This window comes from Solea senegalensis, linkage group LG5 (genome assembly GCF_019176455.1).
Source record: "Solea senegalensis isolate Sse05_10M linkage group LG5, IFAPA_SoseM_1, whole genome shotgun sequence".
Classification (NCBI taxonomy): domain Eukaryota; kingdom Metazoa; phylum Chordata; class Actinopteri; order Pleuronectiformes; family Soleidae; genus Solea; species Solea senegalensis.
The window spans coordinates 45291-68275 of NC_058025.1; the positions used below are offsets into that span (position 1 = coordinate 45291).

The following is a 22985-nucleotide window of genomic DNA, read 5'->3' on the forward strand; positions in this document are numbered from 1 at the left end:
CAGAGTGAGGCGAGTGAGGGACAGTTAGCGACAGAGAGGGAAGGAGATGAAGAGAAAGAAGTGACGGAGGTGTGAGAGAGAGACGGGCGACGCTAAACAAGCAGGATAAATTGAAAGTAAACAAAGCGGGGGACTTTGAATTCCACGCGCCGTACTTCAAAAGAATAAAATAACTCTTATGATAATAAAAACTCAACTAGAATGATGTTGCTGATTATTGGTGTGCATTGATGGTGCATAGAGATCGCTCCACTGTCAGTGTCAGAGGCAATATAATGTTTCCCCGGGCACTGTCTTCACCACAAAATGTAAATTTGAGACACAAGTTTCGAGTTGACGCCGCTCTGAATCTATAATTCAAGGTCATATTTAGGTAGCTTTTCTTTTTTTTTTTTTTTTTAAAGCTAATAAAAGTAACAAAGTCTGTGAAAACACGGGAGTCTTTTTTAGCGCATAGCTTGAACTCTTGTACTTGTACACAGTGCCTTAGCGTTTCCCAGGGGACTGCTGGTGGTGGGACGTGCGAGCCGAAAAGGTTGCGTGGAGTGTGGAAGGCGTGTGGCGGCATACGGTACCTACACATCAGTCTCTGTTTAGGGGAGTGGCCCCAACCGAGGCCAGAACTGGGCCAGACTCAGTCCAAGCCTCTCATTAGTCATCGGCTGGGTGCCGCTTTCCCTTTTGGAGTGGTTAAGGGGGGAAACTGGTGAGGGTCTGGCAGTTCCACTGTACTCCACTCCCAGCACCATCACAACCCGACCTCATCAAAGCGAGCGCTCGTAATTTGTCACAGAAAGCAGCCAATTAACATATGTTAAGGGAGGAGGGAGAGACGAGAGAGGGGAGGAGGAGGGGAGGGGAGAGGGAAAAAAGATAGCGTATGATTAAAGAGTCTGCACAGCTGCACAAAATCAAGATGGCAAGGAGAGGTCTGAAAGAGACCTCAGACCCAGTAATCTGATAAAGCTTACTGTTACTTAACCCCCATAAGCAAGAGCGAGCGAGAGAAGGAGAAGACGGCGGCATGAAATAATAGAGATGAACAAATATTAAATTACTACTGTGAAGCTACAACCTTTGGCAAAGTGCCCCCGCCCTCTCCATCTGTGGCTACAGTGAAGGCCGCTGTATCGCGTGGAGGCGACCCCTCTCGCTGAAGCACTACCGCTGTTTGACCACACTCTATTTTTAGCCCCCACTCTCAGCGACGCGCCTGACGTAGTTCACAGCTATGTTCAAATCTTCTTCAAATCTGAACATCCTCTTTTCTCGCGAAACAAATGGTTTTTTTTGTCATTTACTTTCCCGTCATAAAGTCTCAGACGAGTTGCTCACATTACGGCTTGTATGTTTGCTTTCAGAGTTCTTGTTTTTTTTTTATATACATGTAGTGTGCGGTTATTTATGCATGTGTGCATTTGTGTGTCTGTTATTGTCGATGCTGTCGTAGAGACAGAAGGGGGGAGGGGACGGGGTGTCTTATGAAGTGAGCTGTGTGATATCTCGCCTTGTTGTTGGATACGGTGGCAGGTTGAATGCATTAGCGGTGCATGCCGATGCCGCGCTTGTGTTCTGTCGTCGCTCAGCCACCCTCTGCCTCGTCTCTCCGCGGCGACTGATCACACGGGGCTGACAAGCGAGCGCCGGGGTCTTGCGTCTTGCAGGCGGAGGAAGCTCTAAACAAATCTAAGCGATTTTCAAAAATTGTTTGCCGAGTTGTGGGTGGGGGGGGAATCCCCGCGAACGACAAACTTGAGTGCTAATAGTCATGTGCGACGACTGGTTGAACATGGAGTTCCTTTTTCTCCTCCTCTTCCTCTCTCAGACTTACACCATCAAGCATCATTCCTTATTTATTCGTCGTCTTTATTCGGGAGGGCCGGAGTGGACGAGTGGAGGAGAGGCAGCGGGACAGAGGGGGCAGTGGCACTTTGTGTTTTGGTTCACAGGACTCGCTGCTTGGCCGAATCTCTCTCTCTCCCCTCTCTTCTTCCTCTCTTGCGAGCTGATGGTTCAGTGAAGGACCTGGCTGCCTGGAGTTCCCCCCCTCTACTCAAATCCCTTTGCTACAAGCACAGCTGCACCGTTCACATAACCTCGCCTGCCCCCTCGTACTCCACCTCCCCCCGCACCCACCCACCCACCCCGGCTAATGATAGCAGAGCACGTCTCCTCCACAAGGCAACAGCTTTTTCCACGTCATGTACGTACACACAAACTTGACACACGCGCACACTAGCGGGCACATCGTCTCCCTTCTCCCTCTCTCGGTTCGTCCACTTCATTTTTTCTCACATCATTCAATTTCTTCCCCTTCTCTTCACCCTGAGAAAAAATCCCCCAGTCTTGTGACCCGAGGAAGGCCTGAGAACCTTTCACAAACACACACACACACCATCAACCTCCACACTTTTCTCTCTCTCTTTCTCTCTCTCTCTCTCTGCAGCCCGTCACAGTGAGTGACCTGCATCACAGCTGTGTGTGGGAATGTGTACGGGGGTTGAGTGAATGCATGCATTTGCATGTACCTGCGCACATCATCGACGTTCACACCACATATGGTGCGCGTGCATCGCCGCGCACATGTGTTATGCATTCACTTTATGTGCATATATATCTGTTGGAGAAAGTGTGTGTGTGTGTGTGTGTGATGGGGAGGAGAGGGGGGTGTCTGGGCTTTCGCTGCGCCTACTGTGAATAAACAACTCATTACACGTGTACTTAACCAAGGTGAGCTGGCAAAGCAGTGGAAGTTAATCCCCGTTATCGTTCCCACCGTTCCCTCTTCCGATTACACTACAGGGAAGAGGAGGTATAGACCGAGCAGTGTAGGAGGAGGAGGAAAAAGTGGAGGAGGGAGAGAGGGAGAGAGAGAAGCAAGCAAAGCATGTGAGCGAACTTCCCACAAGTGCCTTTCTTACCTATATTATCCCTTCTCACTCTATCTCCCGCTCCCTCTTTCCTGCTCTACCCTCTCTCCTTCCTCCTCCTCCCTGTGGATTTTGCTCTGCTCTTCCTTGTTTTTTCGACCATCTCTCAGAACTGGGTCATCGACAGACTGTGCGGCAGCATTTTGAAGAACATTGGACGGCGGGGCGGGCGGGGGGGGATGGGGGGGAGAAAAAAGCATGTTCCTTCTGTGAGAACAATCCAAGGCTTTTTTAACAAGTAGCCCCGCTTATCAAATTAAGCTGTCAAAAGCACATTATTAACAGGCAGCACAGTTTCCATCACAGAGAAAGAGGGGAGTGGAGGGGAGGAGAGGGGGGAGGCAAACACATGCAAAAAAAAATAATATGATTTTGCTGTATGTAGACACAGTCCACCAAGGGGTTTTGGAGTATTCCTTTCTTTCTTTGCACGTTTAAATGCTGGAAAGACTGGGTCAGCATGTAGGTGTGAAACAAATCATTAGTTAGTTCAGTCAAACAAAACATTTTCTAAATACTGAAAATCCCAAATACTGTAAAAATCTATAAAAACAAGTATGAAGCCAGATTATCGCGTACGTAAAAAAGAAAATGAGTAAGAAAGAAGAAGCAGAGTGTGAGCGAGACGGCGTATAGCAGCGGGACAAAGAGATGTAGAAATTTAATTTAATGAGAACTTGTCATACAGATGGCAGTGGGAAGGGAACTAACACCCTGTAACCTTATGTTCAGAGACTAAGTGGCAAAAAAAGAAAAAAAGAAAACACGGTTCAGTTTAAAACACTGCATTGTGTTGTCATCCTGACAAGTCTTGAAGCCTTACAGTCTGCTCGCTATTTGTAAGAGGAAATGAAGTTGTAGGGGTTTTTAAATCTGACAGCGTCAGATAAGGCTGCTCATGCTGAACTGCTTTTGTGTTTGACTTTCTCACACCCTCAACTCCAGTCCCATCCTGTTTGCTCAGCCCCAGAAGGGGCCGGCTCTGCCGTAGTCCGGAGAGAGAGGGGCCGGGCCGGGCAGCGGCGGCGGCGGGGCTGATGTGACGTGGAGGCACTACGCGGCTGTGCTGGAGCCACGGCAGGTATCCCCCGCACTTCCTCTGCTATTTATAAAACCACGAGTCCAGCACTACAGGGCCAAAAATAAGACGGAGGCCATTTTTATCCTGAATAATAAAAGGGCGCCTCTCTCTCTCTCTCTCTCTCCCCCTCTCTCCCTGCCTCCCTCCCTGTACTCACACACGCATTAGTGCTTACACACAAAGACGCAATCGCTAGGATCACAAATATCCAACCTCATTAAAATATTATTAACAGACATTAACGCAGTGAAAAGCTCCTCGAGAGACAATGGAACCCGTCCTCGTACTGAGCATGTGCACATCCACACACACACACACACACACACACAGCAGACAAAAGTCAATATCAAGGCTGGGCTATTTCGGTAGAGAGAGAGCAGTGTTTAGGAAGTGTGGGCCGGGTGCCAGCATTCTCCTCACTGTCATCTGGGCGTCACTGCACTGCTGCCGTTACACGGACTCACCTCTTTCCTCTCTCACCCACTCCTCACCCTACCTGTTTTCCATTGTCAGTGCTGTCCCTCTCTCTCTCCCTCTGTTTCTCGTGTACACACACAAGGTTATTTGTTTTTCCACTGGGTCGAACCACAGTGCCAGGTGAAAGCATCCATTGGCAGGAGACAGAGCGAGGGCTGGTGTGAGATCACAAGGCCCCACTCTGCCCAGCAAACCTTGAAGTGAAGTGCCGGGCTGGAGTTTCAAACAAAGTGCCCCCCTCATTCATTATACATGCAACTGCACTGAAAATCTCCTTCCGCAACACCATCGCGCCGCCTGCCTCTCCCTCTCTCCTTACACCGTCCCTCTCCTTCTTCTCCCTTTTTTTCCTTTCTTTCCAGACAGAGCATCCATAAAGTATGAATAAAATTAATGACATCACGAGCTGCTCTTTTGGAAGAGCCACTGTTAGAAAAAGCCATACATCATCATCATCATCATCATCACGGGGGCCGAAGGACCCGAGATGGAAAAAAGTGAAAAAAAAAACAACAAAAAGGTGTGCGTGCATCACGCCGTCTTCTTAAATGTCCTCGTGTGTTTGCAACATGTCCTTCTCAGTCCTGCTCTCTCTCACACTTTTGGGACGCTGAGTAATGCGAGGGTTCAAAAACAGTCCTGTGCTCCGCATTATTTTACAAGCTGGCCTTTGGTGTGGGAATGGCACAGATGACAGTGGAAAAAGGAACACTGGTGTGGACTTTGGCAGCACAGCGTCTGGTTAGGCTGTGCTGTGTGGAAGAGGGGGAGCGCCGAGTTGTGGATGCTTATATAGCTTCTTTTTTTTTTTCTCTCAACTTAGACGGCGTTAACAGCATTTTCAACAGCACGGTCCCCGCTGACTTAGAGCACCAAACCTTCACTGACTTTCCCGACTGTGTGCGCGGATATTTGAGACCTGCGCGGATCATCTTTAAGACCGTCACACCCGGAGAGCAGACACGGTATAGCAAGGAAATGTAGTGTGACATGGTTTCATTACATCCTTCTCCCTCTTAAATCTACAAGATCAGCTCAGAGAAAATAGCCAGCATCTATGTGAACCCCAGCAGCAGCAGCAGCAGCAGCAGCAGCAGCATGGATGTGGAGCAGTGGCGGCAGCGGAGCAGATTGTGGCAGCCAAGTGAGCTGGGGTTTCAGATGGATGGGAGCTTGTGTGAGGCCGAGGCACAGAGCTACCTCTGTGCGTCTCACCGGACCGCGTTGCAGAATGACTCGGCTATGTTGCAGTCGCGACAAAGATAAATTACAGTCACTAGAAAACATTTCGACTATTTTTTTTTTCCTCTCTCTCGCTCCATGTTGCCGCACTCCTTTTTATTCTATTTATTTATTTCTTTGCTTTTGATTTGATTTGATTTTCCCGGTGGCGAGATTGGATGTGATCCAAATGTGTGCCACACCAAAGGGAGATGGTAAGGGTGTGTGTGTGTGTGTGGTGGTGGGGGAGGGCGGGGGTTAGCTTGGGGTTGTCTCTGAAAATATATGAGGGGGGTAAAGAAGCTGTGCCACAGGTCAGGTACTGTGTTTTATCATGGAAAAGGTCTCATGGCGGCAGATTTATGCGCACGGACAGCAAATACTTCTCCCTCAAACCGACCACTAAAAGTCACTAAAAAGGGATTCCCAGTTAATTCTGGATCCACCGCACAATATGTTTGCAGCAGATACTACAGATGGGCACTGTACTCAGTCTGTAAAAATATCACAGACAAGACAATTAAAGTTAGTGTGTGGTTGGGGAACCGTGTTCGCTCTCATGTGAACCGAAAACCCTCTTTGACTCTGATACGCCGAGTCTTCCTGACGCTGACGCCGGGCGGCGTTCGCTCCCGATCCGAACAATCCAGTGTTTAGACAAAGAAATGCAAAGTCTGCTCTAGTCTAAATGTTTCCCTTTGTCTTATCATTCCCGATCCTCCTCCTCCTCCTGCTGCTGCTGCTGTTGCCCCTCAAACCCTCAGAGCCGGCGTGCTCGCCTCCCGGGACTCTCGCTCCCTGTCCAAATATTTCACGGAGCAGGCCTCAGAAGTATGGCGAGGTGTGTTGGGTATCTCTTTAGGTGGGCTGCAGCTGACACCGTGGTTCTGTGGTCAGCAGCACTGCTGAGCACAGACCACCCAGCAGGCAGCTGCAGCCGTAATGACCAACAGGCCAAGGCAGGAAACAGGAAACAGGAAGTAGAAGAAGGCAGGACATCCTGTTCATCTAGATCAGTGTGTTGAACATGACATCACGGAAGAGCATCGCGCTTTAATGCAGAATACCTCATGTGAGGCCAAACGCGCCGCCGCCGCCGCCACCGTGCTCTCATCTCAGCTCAAATAAACTTCGTTGTCTCACTCTGTGTGTGTGTGTGTGTGTGTGTGTGTTTTCCTCTGTGCATCTATTTTCTCACTTTGCCTTTTCAGCCCTCACACTGACACTGTTTTCCAGACTGCTCCATCATCCCAGACATCAAATCCTACCCTCTTCAGTGTGAGGAGGATAAAGGAGGGGGGGAGGGGGAAAACAAAACAAAACAAAAAAACAAAAACATACATTTTCATTTGAATACACACCAGCAACCCTCACAAAACTCCACAAAAACAACACAAAAGCACAAACACTCTGACAGCAAAACAGACGGAGACAAGGCACAAGCACACACACACACCTCCCAGACACACGGCGCACACTGACAGACAAACACACAAAGAGAAACAGCGAACACAAAGCACAGCACAGCCAGAAGTCGACTTTATGCAGAAATATTCTAAAATGTGTTTTACAATACAATTAAACATCAAAGGCTGATATATTCCTCTGTGATCTTTAACACCCCAGTGAACACACACACACACACACACACACTTACAGTGTATACAGAGAAAGTTGCTGAACGTCACTGCTAATTACTAGATAGAGACAGAGGATCATTATGCAGAATCCAGAACATATTCAAATATATGCATTCAATGCAAAAGGAAAGGACTGTCTTATTTACTTGTAATGTTATCATTATTATTATTATTATTATTATTATTATTAGTATTTCTTTTAAAGTTTCATGGGTAAACGCAGCACTTATGAGGATACAAAACAAACAGGCGTCCGGGTTCCAACGTGCACAACAGTGAGGACAATGAAAGGGAGATCTGTTTCAAAGTGAGTGAATAAACACACAGTGAGGCTGGGCCTGATGCTTTTCATGGGTGCTATAAAATGTACGAAAAAAAGAAGAAGAAGAAGAAGAAGAAAAAGAAGGAGACTGTTCCTCTCATGTAGCAACAGTGAACACCTGCCTTACGCAATAAACACAAACACAACAAGCCCTTGAGTTATTATAAAACTTTAGTATTTTCATCTGCGCACAAACAGGCAAAAAAAAAAAAATAGGAACGACTAAAAGACATCCTGCCTTTATTCTTTGTTCACATTTGGATATTGGATGTAACTTGACAGCATTTATATGAAGGCATCAGGACTAAGTGTTATTTACGAGGATGTGTGTCTCCTGACAGCGTGGCTTCTTAGAAACGAGGCAAACGCGGGTTTCTCGACAATCGAGTCTTATATTACTTTCCTGTTTAACCCAAAGGGCATGAAGTCCAATTACAGCTCCTCAATATCTGCCTCCACATCTTGCCAACCTGCAATCTGCAAATGAGCGTTTTACTGACGTTTAGCTGAGCAAACTCTGCAAAAGCCCCTTTCAAAAATATCTGAAAGCATTCGAGGGGGAAAAGAAAAAATATATATATATATATATCTAAAGCATAGCGAAAGAAAAAAAAAGGGGTGGTGGCTATTAAATTATTTGCTTAAACATAAATGCTTCTGATGTTTCCATTAAGATAAATGTTTTCAGAGATCTGGTTTTCCATAAGGAGGGAATCTGAAAACTGTGCCCTCTGTACAGTATGAGACGTCTGTGCTGTGACGCAGAACAGAGGTATACTTTACCCCTTCTTTTTTTCTTCTTCTTCTTCTTCTTCTTCTTCATAAGATACAGAATTTACAGGCTACGACAGCCCCCTTTTGTGGTCACAAAAAAAAAAACCCAAGGAGTCACAAAATTACAGGCAATATATTTGATATTTATGATTCGGGATTAGGAACCGTCTGCCTTGTGTTGATTCTGCGTTTTAAAAACACATGGCTGGCGACACACACACACACACACACACACACACACACTGTGTCCCCCCCCCTTTCCTCCTTCACTTAACTAAAGCTTCACTGAGCCCCTGGTGTACAGCAAAGTGCCCTGACAATCGGCTCAATGCTGTGGCCAATCACAGGCACACGTGACCTTCTAAGCCCCTCGGTGTGAGAAGCGTGTGTTGTCACTGTTGGTTTTTGAGAATCTCTGCAGCCAAAATCCCAAATGATTTGTCAAAGAGAGAGAGAGAGAGAGAGAAAAAAGGTCCTGGAAGGGAACGAGAAATAAAAGCAGCGCAGGCCAAAGTAGTGTGTGTGTGAGTGTGTGGGTGTGAGTGTGTGTGAGGAGCAGAAAGAGAAAGGGACAGAACAAGTGTGTGTGTGTGTGTGTGTGTGTGTTTATGCAGGGTCTCTGAGATTACACAGCTTGGCTGAGAGAGTCCTCTGTGTGTAATCGTGGGTCCACATGCGAGCGCTCACCTTCCTCTGAGCGGATTAACCTAACGCTAAATCCCAAGAGAGCAACAGGCCAGACAGAACAACTTCATTGACGATGAGTAGAAGAGGGGATGATGGTGTGTGGGGTGGGGGTCAGGGGTCATGCGTTAAAATCATTTTAATTGACTAATATACTTTTATCTCATTTTTATTTCACCAGTAAACAACTTACACCACACGGCACCCTGGATTATAAAAAGTAATGGAAGAATACACAACATTAAATGTTAAAAATAAAATAAATAAAAAATACTTTTACACCGGCTGTATTTTTTTAAAACTGTAAAACGCAATTAGGCAGGTAAATGACTTCATGTATGCAATTAGTCACAAATCAGCTTGATGTGCTGCAGCACACGTTATCACTTACATATTTCACTTTTTCGAGAGTGCCTTCAGAAAAAAAGAAAAAGAAAAAGTCTCCACATTAAAGAAAATCCCAAATGTGATACTTGAAAAATATTACGAGAGCTTCAACTTTAAGAAACTGCAGCGTAAATGTCATTAAAAGTGAAACAGACCGCATTTGTTTAAGTGCCGGAATTTATGCTTGCCATTTTACAACAAATTCACAATAAAAAAATGGGAGAGATTAACTTTAATGCCCATATTTATGAGCGTGAGTTACATACACGCAATGTACTCAGTGCCACAATTGGTCTAAATTAAAATGAAGAGTGCTGTAGTAAATTTTAAATTATATTACCGTCTTTAGTGCATCTGCACTTTTCATATCAGTGGGACCTCAAAACAACACCGAGAGCAAAACAAGTAAATCTAAATTTTCTTCTTCTTCTTTCTTTTCATTCTTTTTTTTTTTTTAACATCCAAAGCTGTGAAACCTGTCACAGGTTAATTATGGTGTCATCGTTAATGCTCTCACTGCAACAGGTTCACCGGAGCCACATGAGACCCAACTTCACCGGCTGTATCAATAAATAAATCCCTGAAATGCAGTTAATTGCGGTGGAATTAAGTCTGCACTAATCTCACTCTCAAAGTCACAGAGAGGGAATTGTGATGCAGCGTGAACACACCGAAGCTTCACTAAAACACACACTCACAGCACTGTTGTCACCGAGCCTCTGGATTTAAATACACCTGACAGACTGTGTTCCACTTAAATGTAGTTTAGACATGAGGAACATTTACATCACTAATTCATTCCTAATCCCTTTATGTTGGTTTTAATCTGCAGGACAAGTTGGAATCATTAATAATAAGGCCTCTTTATTTGTGAAGTGACTTTTCCATGATGAGATTTCTGCCTCTAAATTCTCTGGAATGTTAAAACGACTTCTTTCTTCTTCTTTTCTTTTCTTTTTTTTTTTAATTTTAAACGTTTATTGTCATATAATTTCGGGCTAAAGTGGCATAAACGCCACAGTTAACTTTTAATGTGCCACGATTGCAGCACACAGGGAGGAGAACGAGCACTTTAAATCATATTATATTAATAAAGGAGGGCGACCTATTGAGCGGATGGAGCTGTGGGACTGACTGACTGGCTGACTGTGTGTGCGCGCGCCTGCATGTGGACACGAGAACGCCACGCAAGGTCGACACGAACAACGACCAAAGCGCACGAGGCAGGAGCTTGACTCTCCTAATTGACCATAAACAGATATTTGATGTCAGCCTGTAATTATATCCTATGACACAGCTGTCACCGGAATAAGTCGATCAGGGTCACAACAAATCGATAAGACACAGTTAGTTTAGTTAAGGAGGCAGCGCGCGCGTCCAAAATAGACCCCCTTTAAGTTCTTTAACAACCCACTGGAACATTTCAAAATAAACCTCGCACACTTTTCGTTGTTGTTGTTGTTGTTGTGGATGTGTTTTTAAGCGGCGAATGAAATGAATGAGTGAGTGACTGAGTGACCGAGTGAGTGTCCTGTGCGTGAGCGCGGTACTTACTTTTTGTTTGGTCGTTTCTTTGCGCACGAAAAACCGTGTCCGCCGGGGATTCTGGAGGTCGAACGACGACAACAAGCGAGCAGGTCCGCGCGCCGGCTGTGTTTTGTGGGTCGGGTTGGGGGGGGTCGGGGGGGTCGGGGGGGGATACCCGTCCGATTTTGACAGGAGGAAGATCTGCAGCCGCTGCGTGCGCGTGATGCTGGTGGACTTTTCACCAAGACGCACTTAAAATCCAGGAGCGCAACTTAGCAGGAGGACGACGCACGGGAGGGGGAGAAAAAAGTGACCTACAGGAGGAGGTAGGAGTCTCTATAATGTCAGAGAAAACTCTCTCTCTCTCTCTCTCTTTCTCGCGCTCTCTCTCTCTCGTGGAGCCGGTGGATGGAGTGTGGAGCAGTGTCTCGTCGGCGCTGTCTTCAGCTGGCTGCTATAGACTGAGGTCGTCGCTGATGTTGATGTTGAGAAGCTCTTTCTGTTCCTTCCCACAATCCTCTCGCCCGACTCTTATTTCCCTAAACCCTCTCCCCTCGATCAAGGCTGAAATAATCGATTTCCTCTCCCTCCTCGCTCTCTCTCTCTCTCTCTCTCTCTCTCTCTCGCTCTCCTTTTTTTTGACTCCTGAAAGGGGGCGGTCTCACATTTCCCAACTCCACTTTAATGAAAGAGGCACGGCTCCTAATACGTTATTATCGCGCCGGTCCCTATAGAGTGGACGCACAATTAACTGCTCAGAGAGGAGAGAGCACCACGAGGGGAAGGAGGTGGGAGAGAGTGCGCTTCATCCGTTATGGAGCAATGGAGACGTTGTGCGCGTCTGCAGCCGCGGTGTTAGACAGATAAACAACGCTGACAAAGTTGTTTTTTTATTCTCTGGTGTCATGGTATTTAACATAAGATGGGAAGTTTTACCGAAACTTAAGTGTATCTCAAACTAACCCCACGAGGGAATAATACAATCTACTTATTTCACTTGTTTTTGGGAGGTTTTCAGAAAATAACATTTGGGGGGAAAAATACAGAAAAAATCCTCCCTTTGCTCCTTATTGCCTCATAGAGAATAGGAAACCCCCCATTTCCAAATGATCCTACCAAAGAGTAAAGTTAAACTAACCCCCCCACCTCCCCTGTATGGACTGCATGAAGGCTGCACCCTTCAGTAAAAGTTAATGTAGAAAATAAAAGTTTTTAATGATGCTGACCATTTTTAAACGTCTCTATTTCGGAGACACGACCAAAGAGTTGTTGCACAATGATACAGTGCAAACCAGGAAGAAGAACAATAAAATGTAGGATCAAATATGTCTTTATCGACACCAACATTCAATAAATTTGCTCCGTGTTTGCACATTATTAACGACGATTATTAACGAGATGCTCCAAACCTTCTCCAAATATCATTGTGTCTGTAGCTGCTGGTCCCGTTACCACTGATTCAATATTTTCTACTGCACGGCCTCCAAACTTTCCGTCTCCCGCTTGCTGCCAATTACTTTCCAGGACCCGGTTTTTTATCTCCTACACTTGATAAGCACTGACACAGACAGTAAGCATGGAGAGTGGAGGGGGGAATTACCAAGCCTTTATCTGTCCAATGAAAATGATTTAAAAAAACCCATCCACTCTATTAGTGTGAAGACAACAATTAGAACAGCAAGATCGCCTCTTCAGATAAGACGGGCGGCACAATGTCGTACAGCGATGCGTTCCCTGATAAGCCTTGTAATATCACTGTTGTATTATAGTCACATTATATGAATATGTATCAATTAAAACATGTTTCATGGCTGTTTTGAACGATCACACTGTAGATTTATTATAACTAGGCTCTGTATACGTATATATATATACATATATACATATGTATATATATATATGTATATATGTATATACATACATATATATACACTATGATATAGCATGTGATAATGCATTACCGCATTTAGCTGCAACTAGCTACTTCAAAAATTGTAGAGAAATAAGAAGAAAAAGGAGACAAAGAAGAAGAGAGAAACAGCCTAAACATGACTCATCAGATTTTTTGTTTTTTGCGATTTTTGATCCAGGGATTTTGATCAATATCTGGTAGATACCGATAATAAACTCATCCTCATACACAAAGTTTTGATTAAACATTGTTCGTTCACATCATTTTGGGGATGTTAAACCCCCTTAAAGTTTCAGTGTGTATGAACTAGTGACATCTAATGGTGAGACTGAAAATTACAACAAACAGGGAACTACGGTGGCCTTTACGTACCAAAAAGGATCTTGTTTGTCCATTTGGGTTGATGTAGAAACATGGCAGCCTCTGTAAAGCAAGGCCCTTGCCCAAAGTACTGGCTTAATCTATTTAAGCTACAAAAACTAAACATCTCCTAATGATCCCTTAACTTATTAATCCAGTAGATAATTGGCCCCACTTTGTAGCCACAGTAAAAACTTTGTTGAGTGTTAATAACATACTTACTTTTTTTTCTTGTTTTTTTTTCTTCTTCAACAAAATTACTTTTAATTAAATCTACAATTCTCTTTTATATTCATGCAAACATGCAACAGAGCATTTCCTCCACAGCGTAGCTGATCATGGTACCGCGACATCAAACGCAACAGACAACATTGGAGGACATCCCGCAGCAGGGGCCCGGGAAGTGGGGTGCTGAGGGTGCTGCAGCACCCCCTACTGACAAGGGGTGGAGCACACAGTTTGCTTGTTTGGTCTCCTTTTTGTTTAATAAGAAATTGAATAATAGATTGTTGTTTTCTAAGTGTGAATGATGATTTGCTTGTTCGATAACATATAAAAACATGCTTAACCCCTAGTGCTCACTCAGGTGCACCCATGGTAAATACACAACTCCTTATATGGACATCCTGTGGGGGGGTTTATAGGTCACATATTCAGGCTTTAAACCATTTTTTTTCCTACTTCTTATGTGTTGTTGAGTCAAAGTTATGATTCATTTCATATCGCATTTTAGTAGTGATATAATTGTGCAGAAGTCACAAAAATAGACCGTCTCTCTTTTCATTTTCATAAAGACGAGCCAAGGGAACTTTGAACTGTGACGTATTTCCAAATTTCACAAATTCAATCCAATTTTAAACATTATGAGCACTTTTTGCTCAGATGTGATGATATAGTTGGTGAAAAAAACACACATAAGCACATAAGCACATAAGACACTCTATACTGCACATTCTTATAGCCTCTGTATATAATACTGTACGTTTTAACGTAGTAATGGAAACGCTCTGTGTTCTAAGGGTTAAAGTAAGTTGAATTATTACTTTCCACTGTCTCACGTGATGACATCAGCACACCGGTCAAAAAATGACAGGGGAAAACAGAAAAGAATTCTGGATTTTCTATTCATGTTCCCGTGCACATGTCCAGCAGCTCTTGGTGGAAGACGTCAAGGTTTGTAGAAGAACAGACTGCTTGTGTTTGCCCCGACGATCGCAAGGGAGTGGGTGGAGCCAGTCTAGCTCCACCCTGATTGTACCGTACCATTTTACTCCGGTACCACCAAGGTAAGGGTTCCAAAGAATGGAACGGTTGGGGCTGGTTGTTTTGGTACTTTTGCTAATGGGAAAACTGAACTGTTCTGGGTGGCAACACGGCTAAAGGAGACATCAAAAATACAATTTCATCTAAATTTTTAAGACAGCCATCCATCTTCTACCACTCTATCCTCCACATGCGGTTTGTGGGGGTCGCTGGTGCCAATCCGAGCGGATTTAGGGCTTAAAATGCGGGGGTAAGCTTCAATGATCTTTCTTAATGTAATGCAAACAATCATTTAAAAATACAAACTGTTTCCAACATGTATTACTAACTGCCTCGTTTCAATTTTGAAAACCATCACAGTCGTTTTATCCACCCAGGCATTTGGGGTAGGAGATGATGAGACATGAAATCAGTTAATAAATAAATCAAGCTGGCTAATCTGCTCGACGGGCAAACACTGCAGCCTGTAACCGAAGCCGTCGGTGTCTGATGACTCGGGATACCACCTTCACATCACCTGACCCTTTAATCTTTAATAGCATTTCCTCTGGCCCCCAGACCTCCATGATAATCAATAGGGTGCAGTCGGTTAGACACAGTGGGCATCGTGAATATTAAAATGAAACATGCAGATGTGAATTGTGGCTCTCGATGGAGAAACCGTGCTAACTCTGCCACTGCCATACGGACGGCGACGACGGCCCGAGCGACGGGAACGTACCACTTTCAAGGTCCGTTCGTCTGCCCGCCGTGCCGCGTTAGCCCTGCCGTGCTGTCAGTAATTCATCGTAGAGAGGTCCGTTCGGTTGAGGTTGTGTTCGGTCGGCACCTGGGGGGAGAGACAACAGGAGAGTGTGAGAGGGAAACAGTAATACAGTTTGGCTGTGTAAACCGTGTTAATGTCTCTGTGTGTGTGTGTGTGTGTGGTGAGTGATGTCCATAAGAAACAGAGGAATAAATGGGGGAGGTGGATTGAACATATTTTAATGGTGGAAAAAAAAAAAATCATTAAACGATGCAAACACTGGCTCATGCATATTCATAAACGACTGTCTGAGTCGTCTGCAGGGATATACTTAGTGTCGAGGCACACTCGGCCTCGCTGTACGCACATACATTAAATGCAAAGTAGGAAAGGACGACATCTTTTGCTCTCGTAATCTCTGTGTGAGGGTTTGCAGCTCAATGTAAACACAGTAGAAAGAGCTGAAAGCGATATCGCCGGATTATTACTATCATTATTATTATTGTTGCATTGCTATCAACTGGTTAAAGTAGAGGTAAACAATGAGTGTGTGTCACAGGTTAGATATTGTAGGTTGCGGCATGGGTTGTTATCTTTAGCCAAAGCTTTTTCACCTTAATTAGAACAAACTAGATTATTAGTTTCTTGCCAAGTAAAACTTTCCCAGCCTCACTCATTAGCCTTTGTCCCTCCCTCCTACTGTAACGAGCAGTCTCAATCGCGTGTTTTGGGTATGACTATGTGTTCAAGTGTGGGTTGACAGTGTCATCTAAACCTGGTGGAGGAAAAAAAAAAATCAACAGTTTGCCAAAACAATTATGTAATTTCAAATATGTCACAGTTTATATATACACACACACACACACACACACACTTTAGGCTTTTGGGTAAAATGCAATTTAGTGAGGTTTGGCATGAGCCGTGCTAAAGAAGAGAAGAGGGAAACAGCGACTGGATGTTAAGTCAAACACATAAGTGCGGTTTGCTGATATTGATCTTGCTTGGATTGTTTCTTAAGCCTCTCCTGGCAGTCACTTCACAGCGTGTGTCAAACACTTGCATGCGGAACAGCTCGCCTGAAAATGTGTGGTGTTTTCTTTTTTCTTTTTTTTCCTCTCTTCCTTGCCTGTTTTTTTTTTCCTTTTTTTGTGGGAGACAGAAAAGAATGTCTCTCACAAGCAAAAGATAAAAAAAACAAACACATTTCCAGGGCAAACAGGAACAGCCCGGGCTGAGGCGCAATCTGTTGTCGATCATGCTCACGTGAAAACACAATCTGCCAGTCAAAGTAGATGATGTTGTCAAGCGCGGTGCCTCGCCGCTCCGGAGAATTAGCGAGCTATTACAGAAGCACCGCGAGACACGCGGGGCGTTTGTTCCGTGGCGGCTGTGTCTGAGGACGCTTCCAGGTCTACTTTGTTTAGCATTTTACTTCTTTCAGTCGTTCTGCCTGCGTCCGCTCCCCAATGAGCGTGAGAGACATTTGGGTTTCTGACGTGAGATTGATGCTACATGATTTGACGACCAAACCCTTCACAGAGGGCACAGGGAGACCTGCAGGCCAATTTAACTCCCAGGCTCAGCTGGGGATCTATAGATCTTCCTTCTGCACATGTGTATGTGTGCGTGGGTGTTGGTGTGTCTGTCTGTCTGTCTGTCTGTCTGCCTGTTAGATCAATACGGCTGTTTGAAGGCAGTCCCAGTGCCAGTATTTCCACATCAGAGTCACAATAGATCAGGCTGAATTTCCACGACTGAAGACATTGTTGTTGTTTTTTTGTTTTTTTTAAACTCTAAAAATGTTAGAATTTAATGAGATGGAAGAAGTAATGGAATATTATTTAAGCATTAAATGTCATCAGCAATTGTAGAAGGCTATCACGCTTCTAATTAACCATATTACAAGGTCATTTAAGCATCATCATTGCTGCAAGTACATAAATCAGTTTTGAGGGTGTCATTTGACTAAATCTACCCTTTTTTTTTTTTTTTAAGGAACACATTGATCGCCGCGTTTTTTGTTTATACTCGTGTAACAGATTACGTTGCTATCGCTGCAGGAGACGGATAAGCCTGAACACCTGGGTTCTGTTTCTCAGGTATAAGCAATCACACTCACACTCCGAAGGGGAGAGATGAAGATGCTTCCGTTGTCTCCCCGCCGCCCGTGCGCCTGCTCTTTATGTAAGTCAGCCAAAGTGTGAGATGATTCCAAGCTCCTTATTAACCAGGTCTATAATGATACTCACAGGGCAATATCATTAATAATTACAGTCACATGAATTGTACCGGCGCACAAAATAATTATAGGAGCAAATGTGAGAAAAATCAGTTAATTAACTGAATCATATATCCTCTCTTATTACAATATATATATATATATATATATATATATATATACACATACATATATAGAGAGAGATAAAGACGTTCATGATTCTGGGGAAGTATTTGTTTGTATATTCAAATGAGATTTTGTAATAAAAAGGTAGAATAGCTCGCTGGCATTATTACTTTACCTGAATGAAGCCCATATTCTCTAACGCCTTCACAAAATGTGTTTTTATCACAACTATAACGTACAAATGACACACACGAATGTGTCGCTAAATTGCCACCGACTATACACTAAGTCGTGTATGTTAAATCACTCCACGCCCCACATATCTACAGCAATATCTAATAACCATGAAGCCATGGTGGTGGTGTTTTTTTTTTTTATGTACTACGGCTCAGTTAGCTATTTTTCTTCTTGATAAATGAAAAAAAAGAAAGTTCTGTCTACTTAACGCTAACAGACGCGTTCCGCGATGCTATGACTAATCTCTCAGTGAAATCACACAGAGTGTTAATTTCCATACCACAGTTTTTCTGTGTGGTTTGGCAATTAACGGCGTCTGGCTGGCATGAAATTCACTCTTCCTCGTCATGGGGTTCAGTTTTCGGAACGGCAACCAAACCCCACACACACACACACAGGATCAAAAGCTGCATGCGATGATAACAAAGTGGTTCTGAGACCGTAATGGCCGCGTAACGACCCCTCGCCGAGCGGTGTCAAACGGCGGGGTTGGGAGGGGGGGGTGAGACAGCGCCGGTGATTTGCATGTGTCATGTTTAACCAACAGTATTCTGTCTGTACACCTTTTATGCATTATGGATGAGGCACAAGCTGAACAACAAGCTCTGCCTTTGTTCTGCCTGATGCTCCAGTTACATCATAGGAAAAGCCCCATGGTCCTGTGACTGCACAGGCTGGCTGCGACGCGGCGCAGATGTGGTGAGCCGCCGAGCGCGGACCTGTTGCTCCCACACTTTCCCGCGAAGATACGTACGTACACAAAGAGCTACGCACGACCACAGTGTGTGACTTTAGGTGTAGGTCTCGCACTGTTGCGGTCACAGAGGTCAATTCCTGCGTGCGGCACGGGCGGAGTGTCGCCGGGTGACACAGGGGAGATATTTGTTTGTTAATGAAAGTGACTGATTTCATTCTGCATGGATTGAGTGTAATTCAAAGACCAGACACAGTGTCACCGCTAATTTATTACCATGCACGGTTGCGTGGTAACTAATGATTTCCATAAGACCAACACCACCCCAAAAACAAACCAAACCCAACCACATTTGTATATTCAGAAGGAAAAGCAGCTGTTGACTACATGATTTGATTATTCAGACTTGATATCTGCGGAGTAATTAACTTGATGAAACTGTCAAGACTGCGTAATGGTTTTACTATCAAAACATTTTAATGCTATCAGTGTGTACGTACGTACGTGGCAGATGCAATAAGCGGGACACCTGCCACATGTAAAAAGCACATTGTGTAATTAAATGTGCTGCCTGCAGGGGAGCTCTGCCTCCCTCCTGGCACAGAATGAACTTTTTATTGCCGTGGATGTATCCGCCATACGGAATTGAACCGGTGTATTTGCACTGAATATTCTTGATAATGTAATGTGATATTTTTTCTTTCATAAAGGAGGAATCACCTGAGCATTTTTAGACCAATTCATTAAGAAATGACGTTCTACTAAACATTATCGCCCACACTCGTAAACATTTTAACTGACTTGGTTTTTATTATAAGACCTGATGGTGTGTTCTGTAGACTCGGTGTTTCTTCTCGGTTACTTCAGGTGAGGAAACAAAAACTAAACTAACTTCTCCTCCTTTTTAATGAATTGGAAAATAATTCCCCATACGAGTTGTTTTATTGTCCTCACTGCCCCCTCCCCCTCCCTAATTGTATCCATAAAGGGGAGATGCCACTGTTTTAAGGTGGGGGTTTTTTTTTGGGTCTCCATTCACCAGGTGCCCCCTGGGGTTTCATGAAGTGGTGCAAGCGCTGTGTCTGAGACACTATTAGCGTTGAACGGAGTTAAATATATAAATGATTGAACTTTTTTGTACTAAATTGTGGATTTAAGTTTAAATAACCTCGTGACATGATAAGGGAATCTTGTGGCTTTAAGTGGAACGAGTGCGACGCTGTGTATCATGTGACTTTGACATTTGAGACAGGTATGTCTGCTATTTCTTATAACTGTCAACAGTGGTTTTATTTTTGTTTTGCAAGTTCAAACCGGCCACTAATAGCAATAACGTTTGAGAAATAAGACAACATGAGTTATTTAGGACAATGTTTTCAAAGATTTAACCTAAGTACTTAATGAGAATAAGAATATTTGACCCTTTCTGAACAATCTTGTACAATATGACAAGGAGCATGTTTGTCTGAGAAGGGCCTATCCCGTTTAGTTTATAGCACTAAAGTTTCCATTTCCCATAGTAAACATGACACAGCAGAGGTCCCTTCAGCTGCTGTTGACCTCAGCCAGTTCCCCTGACAATTAAAGATCACTCAGCGGGGCTGTGCAACTTCTCCCACACTCTCAACAAGCAGCTGATAGCATCTGACTGTGAAGAAAAGCAAGCCGAGCGGAATACAATGTGTCTGAAGGAGGAATCCCCAGCACTCGCGTTTGATAGTGAGGCCTATAGCGAGCGTCGGCGCGGGCCCACGCTGCACGGGCAGAGCTCAGCGGATGAGCAGCGGCGGCGTCTAAAGCTCTTTGTGCCTCCAGGATCACCCCGGACTCATTCGTATTCAGACATGATCAGAGGGGAGGCAGGCAGCCGAGATTAGCCGCAGATCAAAAGAGCTGCCTCGCGCCAGCACTCGTGTTTTGTAGATTTAGGCAGCCCCGGCGCACAGGCATTGTACAGTGGCGGCGGAGCGTCATACTGTTTTCTGGCCTCGACTGTGCTCAGTGGGGGTAGATGGAAGGAGAGTTTTTCAGACAGGAGGCCAGACTGGTGCTGGAAATCATCCAAAATTATATAATAAAGACAATGGAAGAGAATAAAAAAAAAAAAAAGGGAAGAAATAAGAGCAAAATGTGTCTACAGTGAAACAAAGTTACGTTTGCTTTCCATGAAACTGCTTCCATATGTGTTATATGTTTTAAAATGCTCTTCCTATAGAATCTACCTTAACTACAACTGCAGAGCATGGATGGAGTTGTGCCGGCGATAACCATGGAAACTGACTGCTGCTACCATAACTATTGCAATACTTTCTGTTCCAATATATCACAGGAAGGAAATGAACAACAAATGACTCCTATGCTGCATTTCAGGCGTCTCATCATGTATGCATAATTGCGCACATCGTCACTGAATTGTGTTCACGAAATTCATTTTACACCGCAGGAGGAAGAGAAATGGAGCCCGTGCATTTACATATCGATTAAAAAAAAGGGGGATGTTCACGACATAAAAGAGCGGCAACAACGGCTCTCACGGCACAGTGTGGTGGTGAAATGACAGGATGAGGTGAATTTCAAAGGCGCGCCCGCCGGCCGCCCGACAGAGAACAAAAACAATGTGTTTCCTCCACTGCACTGACCATCAAAGTTATGGAATTCAGGGCCAGAGAGCTCGTAAGTCGAGGGCCGAGCAGTTCCCGTAAACTGGGTCAAAGTTTCCCCAGGTTGAGCCTCTTTTGGGTTAACAGCAAGAGGACAGAGGACGGTATAACCATACTGTCCAGAGAGCACGCGTGTCCTCTGGTGTATACTCTTCAGAGTCAGAGAAGCAAATACAGTCAATATCAAAAGGAAAATAAAGCAAAAAATATGAGCATATCAAGTGCAGGAAAAACACAATATTTCCTCTTATTTTGTCCAAAGGCTACAGTCGAATTAAATATGGTAGGAAAATATCCAACCGGGCCGCTCACCACTCATTAAACACGAACAAAGACTTTGGTTTAGAATGAAATTCCATTCGGTTGTTTTGGGATAATGGCCCTGTACAGTAGAGGTGATTTTAAGTATAAACTCTCTATGAGACAAAAAGTTTGTGGTTTTGTCTCGAAACTTTTGCCCAGTGTGTCTTAAACACTCAACGGCACATTGCACCGAAGTGTGCGTTTGCCACGAAGGTAGCTACCTTGAGGGAGTGAGTCATTTCTAAAGCAAACAGCATGTTAAGGCCATGCTCTTTTCTCTCGCTGATAATTCCAGATTGTGCACCGAGCGTTCTGAGCAATTACCCTTGAAAGTACCAGTAACCTAAACTGACTGTGAAGAATTAGAAGCAGAGAAACAACACAATATAAAGTTCCACTGTAGTGACTCAAACCATTTGTCTTGCCTCAGAGAAATAAAATGTCGACTTTAAAAACTTAGTTAGGATCCTCAATCAGCTTTTTTTTTTTCCCCCCCGCGTGCACCGCAGAGGTGATTTGCAACAGCTGGGACGCAAGTCCTTCTTTAGCAGTGTCAGAGCCTCTCTCTGGTGTCTTTTTACTTTGTCAAGAGCTGGAAAAACTCAAACTAAACACCAATTAAGTGTGTCTTTTAGCCCTCGCGGTATCGTTAGAGTTGCTTCTGTGTTTGGCGACATGACAAAGGCATCATTCACTAAATCCAGCAAGGGTATAATGAAACAATTAGTCAACTGCACTTGAACATGAATTTCAGCGGAGTTCAAACTGAGCAGCTCAAATATCAAAATTATGCCTTAATCTGTTAAACATGTCATGGCCCACTGTGCCGAGCGTGTTTTTTAAAAAAAAAAAATCCTGACGGAGGCAGCTTTTTCCACGGACAGAATGGCATTCAGAGCGAGGGGACGAGAAGAGGGGGGGAAAAAGGGAAGGGGAATAGGTGAAGAAGTGAAAACTCACCCGTGCCGTTTCGTTCCGCTTCCCCAGGAAGCTTCACCCTGCAGCACCAGCTGAGGCCCAGTTCAGTCAAACACCTCTAAAAAAGGAAAAAAAAACAGTTTACGGAATAAAAAAAAGAAAGAAAGAAACAAAAAACACCAACAAAAGGCCTAAAATAAATGTCCTGCATGTGATAAAGCCAGACCAGCTGGCTTTGAATAGAAACCCCCGATTTGGGTTGTGTGTTTTCCCCCGATCTCTGTCTGATCTGAAACCAGGTCTGGTTCTTTCCAATACACCCCCCCACCCGGCTGAATCCACCTGTCCCCATCACTCTTGGGTAAATTTAGCCTTGAGGGATCAGTGACAGACACACACACACACACACACCAGACCTTTGTCAGCACTAGCATATATGCCCTGGATTATTGCCCCAAGAATGCTGCCATCTTCACTGTGGCCAAAAAAAAGACATCCCTCCCTTC

The 22985-nt window shown here is 44.4% G+C and overlaps 1 protein-coding gene across 9 annotated transcripts in view; it reads right to left on the reverse strand.

Moving 5' to 3' along the window:
* mef2cb (myocyte enhancer factor 2cb) overlaps window positions 1–22773 on the reverse strand; it is a 64562-nt gene extending 41789 nt beyond the window's left edge. For 3 of the 9 annotated variants that reach the window (XM_044025640.1, XM_044025639.1, XM_044025643.1), the window contains exon 1: window positions 11071–11753. The gene's annotated coding sequence lies outside the window, so the exon portion shown is untranslated. Of the gene's footprint in view, window positions 1–11070; window positions 11754–15299; window positions 15408–22521 lie in introns of those variants that run through there. The other 6 variants (XM_044025638.1, XM_044025634.1, XM_044025642.1 and 3 more) reach the window with 4 other exon arrangements.
* Window positions 22774–22985: the final 212 nt, after the last annotated feature.